This window comes from Myxocyprinus asiaticus, chromosome 3, assembly GCF_019703515.2.
Source record: "Myxocyprinus asiaticus isolate MX2 ecotype Aquarium Trade chromosome 3, UBuf_Myxa_2, whole genome shotgun sequence".
Classification (NCBI taxonomy): domain Eukaryota; kingdom Metazoa; phylum Chordata; class Actinopteri; order Cypriniformes; family Catostomidae; genus Myxocyprinus; species Myxocyprinus asiaticus.
Genome location: NC_059346.1, coordinates 51,834,759 through 51,855,540, shown reverse-complemented (window position 1 = coordinate 51,855,540; position 20,782 = coordinate 51,834,759). Strand labels below are relative to the sequence as shown.

General features: G+C 35.8%; 1 protein-coding gene across 1 annotated transcript in view; it reads right to left on the bottom strand.

The window, feature by feature from the left end:
• The window catches only part of drd2b (dopamine receptor D2b), a 130,597-nt gene extending 110,212 nt beyond the window's left edge, over positions 1-20,385 (bottom strand). The window contains exon 1 of the mRNA XM_051674000.1: positions 20,087-20,385. The gene's annotated coding sequence lies outside the window, so the exon portion shown is untranslated. The remainder of the gene's footprint in view (positions 1-20,086) is intronic.
• Between the last annotated feature and the right edge of the window lie 397 nt (positions 20,386-20,782).

Sequence of the window (20,782 nt, the reverse complement as noted above, 5' to 3'; positions counted from 1 at the left end):
ACACAAACGGAAAGGCATCTTTAAAAAGACGTTCCGTGTGTGCCGCTCTTTTAGAAAGAAAATATACTCTTTTTAGAATATACTTTTTTAGTTGTTTCTGGCAAAGCGCCCAGGGGCGTTCTCTGCACTCCACGGGTGCAGAGTGGGAGAAGCCGCTGAAATGCACCGTAGAATCCAGCAGATGAGGTGAATGAACTTCGTGGATGAATTCAGCTTCAATGAATAGAACCGCTCGGCTCCGAAGAGAAAATCTGAATGAGTGGTTGCATACCAGCTCCTTTTATACCCGTATGTCTGGGGGAGTGGCATGCAAATTCCACTCGCCAATTCTCATTGGCCTTTTTTCAAAAAAGAAGAGGTGTTTGGGGCTCCCAAGTATGACCCCTAGTGTCACTACATCGACACAACGTCGAGTGAGTGACAGATAGGGAACCTGTCATTCTTGTTATTTATAATACAATAAAAAACACTCATTCTTGTTTCTAGCTGCTGGTGCATCCTAAAAGGGTGCTTTTAATTATTTTACTCCTTTGATTTTAATTGTCAATTTGAGATTTTTTTTTGTGAATCACTTCCTATAATATATTAAATAAATGTATTTACACACCAATTGCAATCACATGACACAATGTATCATCCACTTGAATGTAATATTTGTGTTAAAATGTGGCTGTATTGATTCTGGTGCACAACTGGCAGCTCACTGATTAAGACAACAACATTCTGGTGTGGTTGCAAGATATTCAATCTCGGAATCATTCTACATGACTATTAACCCCTTATAATCTGGTGCATTTTTGGGCTGCTGCCCGCAGTTTTTCACACTCATATTTAAAAGCTCACCATTTACACATACTGTGGACTAATTGCAAAAAATGTGTCTCAGTTTTCAGAGAACCCCCCAAATAAAAAAAGACTCCAACTATTCATAAATAATATTGTATGTGTTTGTAAACTTATGATAAAGAGAGTTCAAATGTTTTTTTTTTTTGTTTGTTTGTTTGTTTTGTTTGTTTTTTTGGTCCTAAATTTGTAAACATGTAATTCTGGTTCTGTTCCCTTTACCTCACTTTTAAAAGTTTCATTTCATTCCACTAGATGGCAGCAAGCACTAGAAAAAAATATTTTTTTCTCCATCACATTCCATCACAAAAAACAGATCTGAAATATAGGTGGTGCTCTAACACATTTTAGCCCTCACAGATGTGCTTGTCCATAGACATTCAGTCTAATTTTCAGTTCATTCACCTCCCCATTGTTTCATTGAATATCTCGGCCTCGGAGTGGACTAGAAGCTCAGTCTAGGTGTCATTAGAAAGCTGAGATCCTCACCTTTGTGATTATATATAACATTTTATTTTATTATCAATAGTCGAAAACATTTATTTTTCCTGATGATTTGTTTAGCATGCATTTCCTGCTGTATGGCATATTTTGTTCTGGACATCTAAGATATAACAATGGATTTTTCAGCCAAGCAAGCTCACAGACAAGTAAACAATGGCTTATATTTTAGAAAACTGTCTAAGGTTAATGCTGAAAATCCTTTGAACTGTGGAATTAGGGCAAAAAAAATATTCAAATAATAGTCATATTCCTCAGACTTGTCCATTTAGGTGCTATGTGAAAAGACTTTAATTTTCATATAAATATTTATACCCTATTACTTCTAGGGGGCGCTAATTTGTATGTGAATGTTTTGAGGCCTTATTTTGTTATTTTATGTAACATAAATGCAGAAGTGATGGTTATCTCTGAAAAGTTCAGATTCTAAGCTTTCAAATGATACATCATGTCTTGTCTTGCGTCCCAAGATGTACACTGTTTCAAATTATTAACATTTACACAACATTTAGACAACATTTAACCAAACAACAGAAACAAATACTACAACAAATATTATGTCAGACATTACAAATAACTGGCTGTGGTGCATCAATTTAATCACTTCCTTCAGTGCTTAGTCCACATAGGAACAGTGAGGCCTACTTAGGACCATACTCTGATTTAGCAGTTTGACAGACTGGTGAACAAAAGAGTTCCGCAGTCTGTTCAATCTAGCCAGTGGGGCTCTAAATCTTCTATTTGATGGCAAAAGCTGATACTCTTCAAATAAAATATGAGCAGGGTCAGATGTAATTCTGCCTGCCAGAGACAACATTCTTTTAATATACGCAGCTTGAAAACTTGCCTTAAGCATTTAACCCACAATCTTTGAACAAATAAGTAGCAGTCTAACCAGCTGAGCTTTAAGTTGAACAGAGAGACAACTGTACCATGCCCTGATTCCATCCTGCACAACACTATGTATTATAAATTGAAAAAACAATAATATATCTGTTTGTTTGCTCCAAACGACCTTAGTCTCCTAAGAAAATAAATGCATTGTATTCTGAATACAGGTGCTTGAAAACGTAACGGGGGCTGAATACAGTTACTTATTTTTGTGTTCTGAATACATAACACCATTACATGTATTCTGTTACAGCCCAAACCTGGTAATGTCTAAATGATTGTCGGCTGCAACAATATATGTTTATGATGTAATGTACTGGAATTATCTGAATTATATTATATATATAATTATTTTAATTATTCTATGGTAAGCTCAATTAATTTATCAGCACATCATGTAATTAATTTGATTAAAATGTTTAATTGATTGACAGGCCTATTTATGACTACTGCTCTATGGTAAACAAGTGAAATCCACTCTAGTATACATTCAGACAAGGGTCAGCTACATAATTAAGAACAGTGTTCTCAGGACAAGAGTATCTTTCAAATGTCAGGTCGGTAAAAGTTGTCACATTTTCACTAGGGCAAGTTGTCAAGTGTTTTAAATGTTATTAATATATAACATTTATTAATAACAATATTTGTTTTCTAATTTATTTTTTACTTTTTACATGGTTAATGTTTCCTTAATTGTAATTACTGAACTCTTAAAATTTTGCGGACAAGCCTATAATAGGATGTTTAAAGGCATGTTCAATCTATAGCAGGGCATGTTGTCACAAAGGGTCAATATGGATTCAATAAACATAATGGAGTAAGTATGTTTTTTGGCGGGACTTTAAGGTATGTTCCTATCCCACATCCACAACTGCAATCAAAAATAGATTTTAGAGATTCTGCTGTACCACCAACCCACCCACCCAGCCAATGGAGACAGGCCTGAAATAGCCTCTGTTAGTACTGAAAAATCTATAGTATAAAACGTCTTCATTAGGGCTGGGCAGTATGGAGATATACTACATTGTGGCAACGGTTTCAAATGTCAAGCTAGGGCTGCACAATTACGGTTTCAAATGTCAACCTAGGGCTGCACAATTAATCGAAAATCTAATCACAATTACGATTATGGCTGCCATGATTATGTAATCATGAAAACTGACAATTACAGCCTTCAATTTAAATCTGCTCCTGTTTTTGCAGCAGTTGAGTTTTCAAACCAATCACAGACATGTCCGTTGAGCAATGAAATGCCAATGGCCAATCAGAGATGCTTAAATTATTCTTCCATCCTATCGGTAATGACAACTGATCCTGATGCGTAAGTTTTAAACAGTCTGAATGGCCAGATGCTTGCTTTATGCTTGAACTCGCGGTGGCACACGAAAATTAATATTGAAGAAACATCACCTGACACTTGAATAGAAGCTGAAGAACAAAAGCAAAAAGCACTTTAAAATTATTTTGGGTAGATGGTAAATACACTGCAATTGATCAACGCGGCAAAACTAAAGCATGCCCGTTCTAATCAAGGTACAGATGTGTAAATAATTTATTTATTATCCTGATTAGGCTGATTCATTTTAATTGAGAGTGCAGAACTCTGTTTGGATCGTCAATGAGCTTACACTGAAATGGAGGACTCAAACAGTGCAGTGAGTGACAGTTTTAGTCATCGTAATGGGAGAGTTTTTCTCATTGCTCGATTATTGTGTACAATTTATAAAAAAAATTGAATAACAGTTTAATATACATAATGTAGTTTTGTCATGTTAATAAGTGGGCCAATGTGAATTTTATAAGTAGAAAATAGCAATAAAGTAATTCAGCTTTACTGTTCTAAGTTTGTTTTGGATGTGTAGCCAACATAAAGAATATGGCATGAATGGCATATTTCACAAATCACCATCATTATTATCGCATCAGCTCTAATAAGACCTATTTGCCCCGCAGCTGCTATTGGTAGATTTAAGAATTTAATGAATTCTGATCACAAATGGCTGTTTTTTATTTCCAAAGTGCAACCACTGAGGCCAAATATGATCTAACAATGATCTACATGAACAAGATCACCACTGAAGATCTAAGGGGATGAATGGGTAGTTTCGCCACCACAGCAAGTAACTTGGTCAATTTAAACTGGCTGTTAACAAGTTTGGATATTGAATATGTCATATAATTTACTCTACGTGGACAAATAATTTAAGCAGTAAAGACACATATTGCATGTCTGATGGTAGTTTTTGATTTTATGCCACCTTTCTCAGGCTTTAGAGGTGTGTTAAACATGTGAGGATGTGTATTTATCAACCTGGTACATGTCACACAGACATATTGCTCCCTGAAGTAAAAATTGGTTTGGTCAATAGTTCAGAAAAAAATCGACATATATTTTGTCTAAAACATAGATATCACTTAAAAATAACTTTTATTGGACTCAACATTAACAAACATTATTACAATCTTTAATGCTTAAAAGATGCTTAAAAAACTGGAGCGAAACTCATATACACCATTAAAATCTGCTACTCTAAAGAACCACATGGTTGCCTACTTTGACACATCACAGTAATTTAATCTTTTAATCAACATTCATAATCGCAGATACAATATCATGGGCAATAATCAACCAGAGACTTTTCTGTACCTTCTGTATTGTGTTATATATATATCTGTGTTGGCGACGCTTCCCCTGGCTGCACATGAGACTGAAAGTAGAGGGAAAACCAAACATGAAGTAAGATGAACACACAGAACTCGGGATGATTTTGAAACCAGTGAAATGCAGGAGGAATTAATTTTTTGCTTTAAAAAGGTGCCTTTTTCTCATATTCTTGGATGAGAGCGCTCTTTCTAAGTGCACAGGGGGAGAGAAAAAGAGAGAGAGAAAACCTTAAAAGAAAATGAGGAAGAGCTTATATGACGAGAAGGAGGGCGGGGCCGGGCCGTGACTATGCACGCCCGGCCCCCAATTGGGCTAATCAGCCGAGGAGAGGGATAAGTGCAGCGGGATGCAGCAGTTCGAGAGGGAGAGAGCCACATGCAGCTGCCGTTTGTGCATTTGTGTTGTGTGTCTTTTTGTTTAAATAAAATATTATTTTGACCGTTCAGCCGGTTCCCGCCTCCTCTTTTTCCATTTTGAACCTTGTTACAGCTTGTTAATAAAACATTGCGTTCTCCGTGGTGTGAAACTGTCCCTCCGTTATAAGGCCCACTGCTGTTAGTTACTGTTGCTGACACCCTTAAGCTTTTCTACTGGCATTTGTACTTCTGCAAGCACGGAGAGAGAAGCGATCACACTGAGTAAATAACATCAGGAATTAGGTTTCCAGAATCCAATAGAAGGCTAAATCCAAAACAAATAGATGGCTTGCTTCAGAATGAATGGAAATGCTTATATTCATCTAGAGAGAAGCCTCATTTTTCACTTGGATTGAAAAACAATGCAGAGTAGATAAAAGAGATCAAATATTATTATTAATAATTACTTATTTACTGATAAAAAAAAATTGTTTTATTGATGCAATGGACATACCATTAGGCTACTTTGGACATCATTTTAAATAAAATAAAAAAATGTGTATTATTTTTTCAGAAGTTTTTGAATATTTTTTCATCAAAATGTGTAGGCTATATTATCATATCGTTAGCAACCAAAATTTTTAAGTATATCTCTATATAATGTTTTGCTTATAATACCCACCCCATCACATAGTTATATAATATATAATAGAAACCCTTTTTGTTGGTTTTCCAGAAGAAAAAAAAAAAAAAAAAAACTATATTGTGATATATACCGTTACTGTGATATAAAATTTGGTCTTATAAATTTGTAGAGAAAGCAGGGTGTTTCTAAAAAACACTGACAGCACAATTTTCCCCTAGTAGCCTATATCCTAGGTGGATTAAGTTACCAGTCCATTTAATATTTAATGCTTCCTGGCTGACAGTCCATTGAAATGACAGTGCTTTACACAATTTCATCGTATCGACATCCGCGGAACGCCGGAAAGGATAATTGTGCAGGTGCTAAACCTTTAAAGATGAAGCAGGTTGGTGGAGGGAGGTGTACTGATACAGTACAACTGTATAGATGTATTACCAACTCTGATCCAACAGTGACGGATAAAGTTTGAGAATATGCTGTCATTGTGCGCTCTCTCTCTCTTTCTCTCTCTCTCTCTCTCACACACACACACACACACACACACACACAAAGGACAAGGCACACAGCATACACTCAGAACCCTGCAGATAAAAAGGGCACATGCATATGTATGCAGTGCATCACCAATTGCCAATATAGAGGCATGAAGACTTCAAAAAGAACTGAAAAATAGAGTTAGAGAAAATAGAGAGTCTTACATTTCTAAAAAAAATTAAAAAAAATAAATAAAAAAAAAGAGAGAGAGAGAGAGAGAGAGAGAGAGAGAGAGAGAGAGAGAGAGAGAGAAAATAAATTATGCCCTTACCTACAGAAATATATTATTACACACTACAAGAGAAATGTTTAATAAAATGGCTCATTTCAACCTATTGATATTGAAGTTAGATTTTTTTTTTAATGCCTGCACCTCTTGGCCACAAATTATACCTATAGGCTTTTGTACAAAACATAGAAATATGGCTGCATTCATAATACTAGATAGATGGACAAATGGACAAATTATAAATATAAGCTTTCAATGTTTCCGTTGAACAAGGAGCTGTATTTTAACCTACGAATAAAGCACTGTGACCTGTGTGAAAAAGTGAACGTCTCTTAACATTTAACCACAAGCATTCAGTTCGATTCAATATAAGAGATGTCAGCTCGTGACCCTGCACGTTACACTGAGACATAATGACTCGTCTCCACTGCTCTCATGTGATCCTGGGGTGAATTGTTTTCTGAAATGGTAGAGAAATTCCAGTGCTTTACCAGATTCACTGTGGCAACCTCAAAACGGAGGTTAATATTAATTACTTTTTCATTGAACAAGCTGTTGGAAGTGTGATATTATTATCATGGTCATTATGCAGTGATATTATCATGTATTTTTTTTAAATAAAAAATTTAAGTCAGTGGGACATCATTGTCATTGATAATACTAATAATTGTTTTTCTTAAACTGTACAATTGACATTGATTCTAGAATTAATTCAAAATATCTAAAAAAGCATTATGCTCCATTGGAAAATTTCAAGCTATTCTAATTTTGTTGGGGAGAGTGTGGTAAAATATGCCTGATTTTGTCTGAAGTTGACCTCTAGGCAAAGAGACATTAGACAGAGGTAAATTAGAAAGAAAGAAAGAAAGAAAGAAAGTATAGAGCCATAGAAATGTGTTTTCTCAAAATGGCTCAACTTTTTCCAGGTTAGGAGCAAGTACCATTTACTTACATTTACAAACGTTATTGTTACTACAATAAAACGGACAACTTGGTATTACTTGGTTACTAGGCTTCTTTCACTGTTTTTAGTAGACTGCATATTAATTTAGTAGACTATACTGTAAAAATAATTGTAGAATGATATTTTGGCAACAAATGTGGTATGGTAAATTTACCATTATACATTTTTCAAATCAGTTTCCAGTTAAATCCAATTGCAATCATGGTGTTTTCCAGTACTGACAAGTGATATGGGAAAGTGAGAATGGGTTGCAAACAGTGACGCATTCTCATTTAGGGTCTACAGTATACTGTATTTTACAACTGTTATGGTCTATTTGCAAATCCCACAGAGGAAATTTTCACATCATAAAAATTTACTTAACTTTAGGCTCAACTCAGTTTGAACTACTTGTATGCCAAGAGATTTGACAAATATATATATATATATAAATAAAGTATGTGATTTCATCTTCATCAAAGTCACAATATGGACAAACACGAGGTGCTTCAGCTAACAACACAGCAATTATAATATTTTATGTCTTCATTTAACACATCCCATTAAAGATGTACAGTGCTGTGGAAAAAGTAAGTGAACCCTTGGATTTAATAACTGGTCGTTCCTCCTTTGGCACCAATAACCTCAACCAAGCGTTTCCAGTAGCTTCGGATTAGACGTGTACAACATTCAGAAGTAATTTTGGAAAATTCTTCCTTACAGAAATGCTTCAGCTCAGCCATATTCTTTGGATGTCTGGTGTGAACGGCTCTCCTGAGGTCATTCCACATTATCTCTATTGGACCACTCCAAAACGTGGATTTTCTTTTTTTGAAGCCATTCTGTAGTTGATTTATTTCAATGTTTAGGATCATTGTCCTGCTGCATCACCCAAATTGTACTGTGCTTCAGCTGGCATACAGCCACCCTGACATTATCCTGTAGGATCTCTTGATAAACTTGGGAATTAATTTTCCCTTGATGATGGCAAGCAGTTAAAGCCCTAAAGCAGCAAAGCAGCCCAAATCCTGATGCTCCCTCCACCGTACTTCACCATTGGGATGATGTTTTCATGTTGGTATGCGGTGCCCTTTTTTACATCATACGTATTGCTGTGTGTTCTTCCCAAACAATTCAACCTTAGTTTCATCAGTCCACAAACATTTTCTGATTAGTTTTGTGGAGTGTCAAGATGGTCTTTGGAAAACCTCAGGCATGTAGCAATGTTTTTGTTGGAAAGCAGCGGCTTCCTTCGTGGTGTCCTGCCATGGACACCATGCTTGTTTAATGTTTTCCATATAGACTCATGAACAAAGATGTTAACCAGTTCCGATGATTCCTTCAAGTCTTTAGCTGTCACTTTATGGTTCTTTTTTAGCTCACTGAGCATTCTGCGGTGTGCCCTTTGATTCATCTTGGCTGGACAGCCACTTCTAGGGAGAGTAGCCACAGTACTAAATCATCTCCATTTATAGACAATTTGTCTAACTGTGGACAGATGAATATCTAAGCTCCTCAAGATAACTTTGTAACCCTTTCCAGCTTTATGCAGAGCAACAATTCTTGATCGTAGGTCTTCTGAGATCTCTTTTTTGCAAGGCATGGTCCACGTCAGCAGATGCTTCCTGTGAATAGCAAACTCAAAATGTTTGAGTGCTTTGTATAAGTCAGAGTAGCTCTAACCCACACCTCCAATCTTGTTTCATAAAAAGGAGGCCAGGTTTACCAATTTATAACTCTACTTAGCTTTTGTTTCTGTCATTAGCCTAGGGGTTCACATACTTTTCCAACCTACACTGTGAATGTTTGAAGGATGCACAAGAACAATACAATAATTTCTGTGTTATTAGTTTGTTATTGTGTTTGTTCATTATTGTAACTTAGATGAAGATCAAACCAGATTTTAAGAGAAAATTAATCATAAATGCAAGTAATTCCAAAGAGTTCACATAGTTTTTCTTGCCACAGTCTAAAAAATTAAATAAAATAAAAAAAATTAAAAATAGATTTCTACAGGAAAAAAAAAAAAAACAACAAAAAATTCCTGTTACATTTCAAAGTGCTAAAGCAGTTACATTTTAAAGTGACTAATCAATAATGATAGGCAGAGCTTTTGCAAAAGTCATTATCTTTAGACATGCTAATTGAAAATTCACTTAAAGGATGTGTGATTTAATTTTCATGCTTTGGTCTACAATTACTATTCTGGCATTTAAATGATGAAAAAAATCAATTTACCCCAAAGGCCACAGTTTGAGTGACTGCTGTATTCTAAGGTAATCAAAGGTTTAATGGAACAAAGAAGCAATGTCTCTACATAATCTAAATTAAATAAACCACATAGACTGTATCGATATAGCTATTGCCATGTGTCAAACCTACATTATTCCAGTATTCTAGTTCTGTCTGTTCCAGCACTCACTCATCCTGAAGCAACCATTCGGTAAAGAACGTCTGCTTCTTGGAGAGCAGCAATGGAGAACGCTATAAGCCTCAGTTGAGCTCATTAGGACTGTGTACCAATGCTGTATCCAGTGGCGGTTCTAGCATGGGCGGCTGCCCATGTCGCCCATGCCTAAATCTGCCACTGGCTGTATCCTAACAACCATGTCTCGAGCAGGCTCTGCCTGCTTTCCCATACAGGAGGGTGTCTCTCCAACCCTAAAGGGTCGCTATTTTCAACTAAGACCTCTCCTACCATGGAAATAGTGGAAGCAGCATGAAACAGAAGATGATGTGGGGATGGAATGCTCCTGAAAACTTCCTGGTCAATGTTTAAGTGTGATTTTTTTTTTTTTCTCATTTAATAGAACAATTTGCAGGGGTTTTAAAATGACACTGATATGAAAGTATCTATTAAAAGAAATTGTTTATTAAAAAAATGAATATTGTGTCATCTTTTAATCAACCCCTGTCATTCCAACCCCGTCTTATAGCTTCTGTTTTCCATACAACAAACATTGATGGTGATTTATACTAACAAGTTACAGAAAAGCACCATGCAATATCATAAAAGTAGTCCAAACAACTCGTACTATACAGTATATTCCAAGTTTTCTAAAGAAATATAATAGCTTTGTGTGAGGAACAGACTGAAATTAAAGTCATATTTCACTGATAATCTTCCCCTCTGTTTTTCAAACTTGCCACATCCAGTGATTTTAAACCTGGCCCCAACGCGTCCAAAAGCTCAGTTTTTTTATTTTATTTCAACAAACAGGTAAATGAGATCTATAAGCTCCAGTAGAGGGGAAGATCCCCCTTTGTGTTTCAAGTAAGCAGGTAGTCTGTGTATCTAGGGCAGGTAGTGTGAAAACATGGAGACATGAAGATGAATGTGTCCTAAGGTAATTAGCTACATGCCATTAACGTGTAACAGATGTCACACATTAATCTACGTCTTTAGTGGACACATATTTATGAAGCATTTTTCTTCTGTGCGTCAAGTGTGTTAGTTAAAGTTCATAGTCAAATGTGATCAGTGCTTTCCCTAACGACTTACCAGCAGACGTTTATTTTTACTCACTACATGACACAGATAAATCCCAATTACAATATAAATTGTGAACGTGCAGTTCCTGCCTTGAAGAGCTATTTCTACCTGATCTGACGTCATTAAAGACAGAGGGAGCACCTTACCTAACCTTTTTCCTAACCTTTAACTGTGAATAGAAGTGACGCCTCCTTTTTATGGTCCCTCTTTTGGAGATTCTGCCACCATTTGGAGGTTTCTGGCCTGCAGCTATGTACTTGGCAGGAATTGGCTGGTTAGCAAGTCCCTGTTAGCCCCTGCTGGTAGATGCAGGAACTACACCCTCCAGTGCTTAAGAGCATGTATCTCCGTTGACAGCCATTCAAAAACTACGATGGCATTTAGTGCCATGAGGAAAATAAATTAATTCAAAAATTTCGAGAATAAAGTCATAATATTTTAAGAATATAGTCAAAATTTCGAGAATAAAGTTGTAGAATTACGAGGTTAAAATCGTATTATTTTGAGAGTAAAGTAAAAATTCCCAGAAACAGCATGTCATTATCACAACGACAGAATGCCAAGTCAGCTGCTTCAACAATGCAAGAAATGGATGTAGATGATTTAGTTTAATCATACTTTAATTTAGGATTTAGCAACAAAGAAATCCTTCGTCATCTTTTAGCACATCAGCACGAAGTCATTATTGGGATCTGGACACAGCAGCGGTTATGAATTGAAATTATTCTGGAAAAAGAACTAGACAGACGTTCACGCAGTCCCACTGGGCATGGGTGATGCTTGGGCTAGGTTTCCCGAAGCTCTAAGTTGAACGTTAGTAGTACTTAAATTGTACTTACTACAGCACGATTCCCAAAAGCATTGTTATCTAAGTAACACGTAAAAATGCTTGTAAATTATCTAGAGCTATTATTCGCTTTTAAGTCCATAAATCACTACCCGTACTGTTCTCACATCTTTCACAGTTTATCAGATACAAAGGGACAATTTATAAATTATATTAATATATTCTGATCATTGGAAATCCATTGTACATGGTTTCAGAGGATAAAAAAGTGTTGAAAAAATTGCATTGAAATCAACAGGCAGCCTCCGCAGTCTGTGCACACCATGTGATAGGTGTAAATTAGGTCTAAAGATAGATCTAAACTTACATGACACATAATATAGTATAACGTTTATTGGCCTTCTGTGATAAGCATAATTGTAATGTAATGTAAAGATACTGTATGTTCTTACTGAACAGATTTGCTTAGAAGAGGTATGTGAGTAATGTGACCCTGCAGTTTAAAACTTAAATAGGCCAAAATAAATCATTAAAATTTGTTTAACAAAGGAGATTAGGGTGAGAGTGTGCAATGAGCGATTCATTCTCTCTCTTCCTCCTCCTCTTCTTCCTCCCTCCAATGGATGATTCAAATAGTCCTAGGCCTCATTTTCCAATAACAATTGATCTTAGCAGTTATGAGCGATTTTACGAACATTTGTTATTTTTTACGTGCATTTCCCAAAACTGCACTTAATATGAATGTGCGAGGATGCGCTTTAAGTGCTAGTTAAGAGAGATGCTGTCCATAAACTTGAAGTGCTGAAATGTGACCATATAGTGCTGCTCGTCATTGCAACTTCATTATATTTGTTGCATAACTTTAAAAACTTTTGTAATTTACCTCACTGGAAATATTTAAAAATAGTTTCTTAAATGTACAACTTAATTCACCGCATAACTGCATTTTGTTTTGCAATTGTTTTGTGCAGAATGATATATTTCTTTTACAGAATCAGTGCTTCATAAATCAGATGTGCATTTTAATATTTTGTTTTAAAAAATAAATAAAATAAAATGTATGTATACTGATATTAAATGAGCATAAAGTGTAGCTGTAGGTATTTAAATTGTATTAGGTGTAATTTCGTGTTTGTCCTGCAGGTGTCTGCATAGGTCTGTGTCCTTACTATGCTCTTAGCTCTGTACGATTACTCCAGAGCACTCATTAATCTATGAGCATTTTCAAGTACTACTTAAGTTACAATGCTTTTGGGAAACGGGATGCAAATTAAGATGAATCGTAAGATTGATTCTATGATTCACTTAGGCTTACAATGCTTTTGGGAAATGAGGCCCTAGTCTGTTTTCATGGCAGGCACAAATTGCATGCTGCATAATGGCAGTAAGGCTGCAAGTGCACAGTAGGGCTGGGCAATATGAAAGAAATATATTCATGATATTTTTTTCAAAAAAAATATCGGCATATTCGATTACATTGTCAACCCTCCTCAGTGATTATACTTGCTTTATTGGTTGTGCTTTACAAATTAAATGTATGTATTGAAACATGAAAAACTTCAAGCAAAGATATGTCTAAATTCAAATTACACTTTATTAAATTAAATTACAAAAATTTAATATAAGCACCCATACTTCTGCCATCATACAAGTATCCATCTACAACAGGTGGAAAATTACTAATACAAATTAAGATCTGAAGACAATTATAAATGTAAACCTAATAATGATAATGATAATAATAATTAAAATATAAATACATTTCAGGTTCAAGGTGAACTTGTTTAGGTTGTATACACATCTGCTTTATAAAGTGAACTTGAGAATTAATACGTTTGAAACCCCGTCTTACTAAAGCCATCATTATTTCTGTAATTAAATTCTGTAATAGTTAATACTGTACATTTTGGCACCTTGACAAAGTTACAAACAACTTCCATATTTGTCAGTATTTCCATGTTATTTTCATTTTAAGAAGACAAACTCCTGGACATATTTTGACCAATGTTTCAGCACCTTTGGACCAGGCAGTTCCCGTAACGAAGCACTTAAGTTCTACTTTATAATGAGGGATCTTCGTGCTGGTTTGGGAAACAGATGTTACTCCATCTTAAAATAATGACCAGCATTCGATAAGATGATCGTAAATGCTTAAGTTTCAACGTTATCGGGAAACCCAGCCATTGTCTTTCCTTTCTGAGTAAAGACGCCTCATTTCTATGTAAATTATGCTCATTGTAGATTGCGCTTCATTCACAAAAATTGCCTGGCGCTGTGGCACAGTTTAGATCATGCTATTGCCTCAAATAAAAGTAGGCAGTAAAATGGATTTTATTTAAACAAGATATTTATGAACATTTTCAATCCATCATATCAGCAGTAATTCATCAAAAACTGATCAAATAATTATAGCCTATATCCAGATGCGATGTGTAGTCGAGTGCACTTTTTAGGCATGTTTAAGAGATGATTTAGGTGTGTGGATCACAGTGATGATGTACAGTCTCGGCAGGGTGTGTCAAATGTGGTCTGCGGCATCCTCCACTGCATAGCACTCAGAATCGTTCCGCAAAATCGCAATTGCATGTGCAAATTGTGTTCTGCAAAGTAAACAGACTAGGACTATTTGAATCATCCATCGGAGGGAGGAGGAAGAGGGAGAATGAATCACTCATTGCACACTCTCACCCTCCTTTGTTAACCATATTGTAATTACTTAGATCAATTGTTATTGGAAAATGAGGCCTAGGACTATTTGAATCATCCATTGGAGGGAGGAAGAAGAGGAGGCTGAAGAGAGAGAATGAATTGCTCATTGCACACTCTCACCCTAATCTCCTTTGTTAAACAAATTTTAATGATTTATTTTGGCCTATTTAAGTTATAAACTGCAGGGTCACATTACTCACATATCTCTTCTAAGCAAATCTGTTCAGTAAGAACGTCTTTACATTACATTACAATTATGCTTATCAAAGAAGGCCAATAAAACGTTATACTGTATTATGTGTCATGTAAATTTAAATCTATCTTTAGACCTAATTTACATCTATCACATGGCGTGCACAGACTGCGGAGGCTGCCTATTGATTTCAATGCAATTTTTTCAACACTTTTTTATCCTCTGAAACCATGTACAATGGATTTCCAATGATCAAAATATATTAATATAATTTATTAATTGTCTCTTTGTATCTGATAAACTGTGAAAGATGTGAGAACAATACGTGTAATAATTTATGGACTTAAGAGTGGTTCATAGCTCTAGATAATTTACAAGCATTTTTACGTGCTACTTAGATAACAATGCTTTTGGGAAATGTGCTGAAGTAAGTACAATTTAAGTGCTACTAACGTTCAATTTAGAGCTTCGGGAAACCTAGCCCAAGCATCACCCATGCCCAGTGGGACTGCGCGAACGTCTGTCTAGCTCTTTTTCCAGAATAAATTCAATTCATAACCGCTGCTGTGTCCAGATCCCAATAATGACTTTGTGCTGATGTGCCAAAAGATGACACAGGATTTTTTTGTTGCTAAATCCTAAATTAAAGTATGATTAAACTAAATCATCTACATCCATTTCTTGCATTGTTGAAGCAGCTGACTTGGCATTCTGTCGTTGTGATAATGACATGCTGTTTCTGGTCATTTTGACTTTATTCTCAAAATATTACGATGTTAATCTCATAATGCTATGACTTTATTCTTGTAATTTTGACTTTATTCTCAAAATATTATGACTTTAATCTCATAATGCTATGACTTTATTCTCGTCATTTTTACTTTATTCTCGAAATATTACCACTTTAATCTCGTAGTGATATGACTTTATTCTCAAAATTTTGACTTAATTCTCAAAATATTACCACTTTAATCTCGTAATTTGTTTTTTATTCTCAAAATATTATGACTTTCTTCTCAAAATCTTTTTTTTTTATTAACTCACATGACAACTTGTGCCATTTCTGGGGGAGTCGTGGGCACCCTGCGCTAACTGAGCACTGTAATAGAGCTGAATGGGAATGCTAACTGACAGCTCTCTCCAGGTATTTTAGATCTCCTTGGTCCAGTAGCATGACAACAGAATACAGTGCAACACTGAGTTAGCATACAACTTTTGAAGCGATTCTTTTCTCATTTTATTTGTTTACTTAATAATTAATATTTAATAAAATTTTATTTAATAAAATTGATTAAATATATCTCAGAGGTCAAAGTCTGCAGATTTCAAAGCATTTTGGATGGTTTCCTCTCATGATGTAAGTGCTGCTTTCACAACTGTCACATCCATAACGAAGAGATGTCACATCCGTACCGCTGTTTTTTTCCTCATATATATTAAAATGACAATTAATAAAAATAAGATATTACATGTTCTTAGGAGTGCCAAACCTTCTACATTCTTTGGCTATAATTATTTCTGGATTGTGCATTTCAATTCACAGAGTTTTTACAAAGTGTTTGGTCTGTTCATTTTTGTCACATCCGTAATGCAACCTCATTTCCCGATCTAAACTGGAAAAAAAAAACTGGTCCTGACTGAAACGTTTCTGATGTCTGGACTCTGTTTGCAGGTGTCTATGTTTATACATAAAAATATTTTGATGTACTGGTAATTTGTACTTTATATTTATAGTTAAATTTCACATTTCCACTGCAAATGTCACATCCATAATGCTGGAATTGCCCTCATGCGACAGCCAAGCAACTGCTATTGAGTTGAATGGCAATGTTAAAGGATTGGGTCTGGATGCACGAGAGAACAACACCACCCACTGTCATTCAAAATCACTGATAACAGCCACAATGAGCATTCATCACAACATTAAAAATAAACTCCAGCGCAAGATCACCACTCATTATAACACACATGAATGAAATAAAAACTCCTTTTCTAGAACAGTGGTGTGCACAGACATCAACATGGGCAGGGGTGGAGGGATAAAAAAGGGCACTGATACTTATTTCTTTGCTTTTACAGTGTATAAGCGTTTTTGTTTAGTTTTGTTTTATTATTATTTATCTTGATATTCCATTATTTCCTTCATCACAATCTTTCTCAAAAAAGTACCATGGTATTACAATGTTTTTTTTGTTTAGACATGCATGGTAATGCCAAGTTTTTGACGTGCTATAGTAAAAGTACATTGGAATACCATGAAAATATCATGAAATATGAATATAATAATCATTCAGTACTCTGGCTACACCACAGTGCTTCACAGTACTAATCTTTTTCTTGTCTCATCAGTCTTCTCTTCACTTTCACTCATCCCTGCTCCCTCACTTCTTACTGTCATCTCTACTGCTTTCACTCTGATCTCATCCTCTTTACAGAACTGACACTTTCTATATACTTTCACTTAATTTCCTTTCATATTAATGTAAGATTATTTTACCATATTCTGTGATTAATATTTAGGACCTTACAGCAGTAATGTGGCAGAACCATGGTACAATTATGGTATCATGATAGTAATACTATGGTTCTGAATGGTTACCACGGTAGCCTACAGGTCCAAAAAATGGTAATTCCATGTTACTTTTTTGAAAATGATAAGTCAAATGGCTTATTCATTTAAATAAAAAGTAAACTGGTTTTGGCTGAATCAGACAGCTCCTTCAATTTACGACAAATTTCTATGAAAGGCATATTGAATTTCTGTTTACACTGAAAGCAACGCGACAGCTCACATTCTAACCGATAAATCTATCTACACTACAAGTGTGTGATGTTGGAAATGCGGTAGCAATCGAGTATTATTTATTATTTATTACTGTTTATTACTGAACTGGTTACTCATCTGAGGCAACGCCACTTCGATGATCCTGGGGGCAAATTTCCAGCGGCATTTTATTTACCATTAAAGGGCACTGCAGGAAGGGGATGCCACTTGAAGATTTGTTCCAAATGAAAGTGAGAAAATGAATCCTTTCTGGAAGGGCCCTTCCACAATGGTGCTATGTTTCTTTCAGAGTACTGTACATACTTCAAAGGCTGTTCTTTTCTGTGTGAAGGGCATAGGGATGATCACTTTTGATTGGAATTCGGCCCAAATGGGTAGTTCCAGTGAACATTCTCAAACAGCATCAAACAGCGAAGATATTACTTGATTGGCTGGAGTTGTGTGAACTTTGGGTGAACTATTCCTTTAAGAGAAAGCAATTTAACACACCTAGGTTTCTGTCTGAGAACACAGCTTATGTGGCCATGTAAATGCATAAGTGCTGTTTTTACAGGTTTTTGAAGATTGTGCATGTTCGTATGTGCTTAAATGCTCTGGGGGAACTCCAGAGTATGACATAAAAGAAGAAACTTACAGAGCCACATGTTTTGCCAATTACACAGTGCATACGTGATGATGTGTCTTAACCAAAAAATGATTACTCCACCCCTAACGTCATTAACAACAGCTCTATATTGTTGAACCAACGTGGTTCGAACGGCTGATGTGCGATATAGTTACTAGGTTTTGGGAAACAGTCGTGACTATCTAGTTAATTTCTCCAACGATGCACCGTACTATGGTAGTTAAGCAGTGAGTTACGTCATTGTAAGGGAAACAAACCCCTGCTGTTAAAGGCATCTCTGCCTAATTTTCCTTAATGTTTCTGTGAGGAAAGAAAATCTCACATTGACACATTATTACTGTTATTGTGAGATTAAGAGATTTTAATTTTATTTTATTTAATCATTTTATTTTTTGTATTAAAATGTCCCCCCTTTTTCTGCACGACCAGAAGGGCAACTTTAGATTTGTGAACGAAAGAGGCCACCTTCTGCGCACGCCACTGCTGAGATATTTCTTCTGCATTAGACACTTACATGATGACAGCTATTTCAAAAAGTGGTGGGGACAAAAATGGCAAAGGCAAAAATTGGTAGGGACATGTCCCACCCATAAATGACGCCTATGAGTATAATGAAAAATATTGCAGTTAAACAAGCAATAAATCAGAAGACTGCAAAACCTGTGACATAATCATCCGAACTGAGCAAGAATGGCATGACATTGACGTTTTGATGATGCAGGCAAAAAGTCACTACGTTGATGTACAGGTCATAAGGTCCCTGAAAAATATGGTTCATAAACTGTGTTTCTCTTGATTGCAATTAATCTTAAAATGTTCTTGATAAAAGTTGTTGATAAAAGGTTCAGCAAAACCTTAAAAACAGACTCCGTTAAATAGCAAAAGGGCAGCCTTTAGGTGTCTGCCTCTTCCTCCATGAAAATGTCAAGAAAATGTTCTCAGGGCCACGCCTTTTCACACAAGAAGCCCCAGGGGGAGAAAGTCTCCCACACACAGTAGTTCATTTTAGTCGCTTTCATTTTTCCAAATGTAAGTATTCTTAAGTAGGTATTTGTTCTACCACAGAGTATGAATTTATGTAGTGGCCACAGACCATTTTATCATCATCTTTTTGTTCCTGATGTCAAACCAAGTACATTTCACACATTCCAATCTTGCAGAGTTGCTTCTCAAAGAAGCAATAAGAATGTCATGAACATCTGAAGGACTGTCTCTCATATAGTGACTGAATGTAACTGATTTAGAACAGATTATCTTCTTGTGTGCCAATGAGCTCACTTTGCCAAGTCTAAGATTAGGCAAGATACTTTGCTCTCTTCAAACAGAGCTTTGGATGCAAGAGTCAGCATCCATTTCAATTATATGAGAAGCTCAAAGAGTTTGTTTTCAGTCGGCTTTGTTTCTGATGTGGTCTGATTGAGCTTCCAAATTTGCATAAACTAAAAATGACTGTTTGTGGCTAATGTTGAGAGGGATGAGTACACAAAGAAGATATGATTATGTCTTAAATCAATGCATTGCAGACTTCAAAGTCTGGAAAACCACTCAGTACAATGCCTGAGTTCACATTATGTCTCTTTCTTCTCTCAGGAATTAAACAATGTTATGCTTTTACTCAAACATATTTTTTCAAAACCCAAGTTATCTTATTCTGCGAAACGTAAATATACTGTAGAGCCCACGCGCTATCTATTTAGTTAGCCAGTCAGAAACAAGGAAAATGCAATTGTATGTATTGTAGCCAAAAGTCATACTGCTTAAATAACTTCTGATGTTTGTAGAAAAGGGGAAGCAGACTTTCCTTATAAAAATAAATAAATAACGTTGTGCGCTCGACAGTAAATTCATAATAAAATTAATTAGTTTATGTGAAACATTAAACTCACCTTCAAGCCATAGGATATTAGGAATGAGCGCTGCACAAGGTTCTTCTGTTCCGTTTATATCGACAACGTCCAATTGTTTAGCATCCTTTTTCCCTCAGAAGGAAACTGCTCATGCTAGTATTGCCAGAGCCTTCTGCGTTTCACCAACTACTCACGAAGCCAAAACAAATCACTTGATACATGCACGAATAAATTGACTTGCGTAGCCTAATTGCGTCTCTTGTATTGAAACCAAAGTATATTAGATTTCTACTTCTCCATCTAACTTTATAGCCAGTTTTTAAATAGTTACATCCAGTGCCTACTGTCAGCTGAATAGCGCGAATTATGAGGACAGCGCCGCTTGTTTCACGCTCAGATTAAGTAGCACTTTAACTCAAAGCGGCTCGCACAGGTACTGTAGCAGAAGGCGGAGTTGACTGGATTTCAAGAGAAGCGCAATGTCGAAATGCCCAGGGGATCGACACCAAGCAGAACAGAACCCCCAGAAGACGAGATCTAGATTAAAATATCGTCGAATCTGTGCAGTGGACCCGAAGAGTGTTTGGAGATACACTGGTAACACTTAACATGAAGTTTCCCTTTGTTAAGTGTTTATAAAAGGGTTCATTAATGACTTATAAGTCATCTACAAATGCATTTTAAATCTTTACATGTATATCATTTATCTGCAGTTGTAGCAACATGCATACAAAT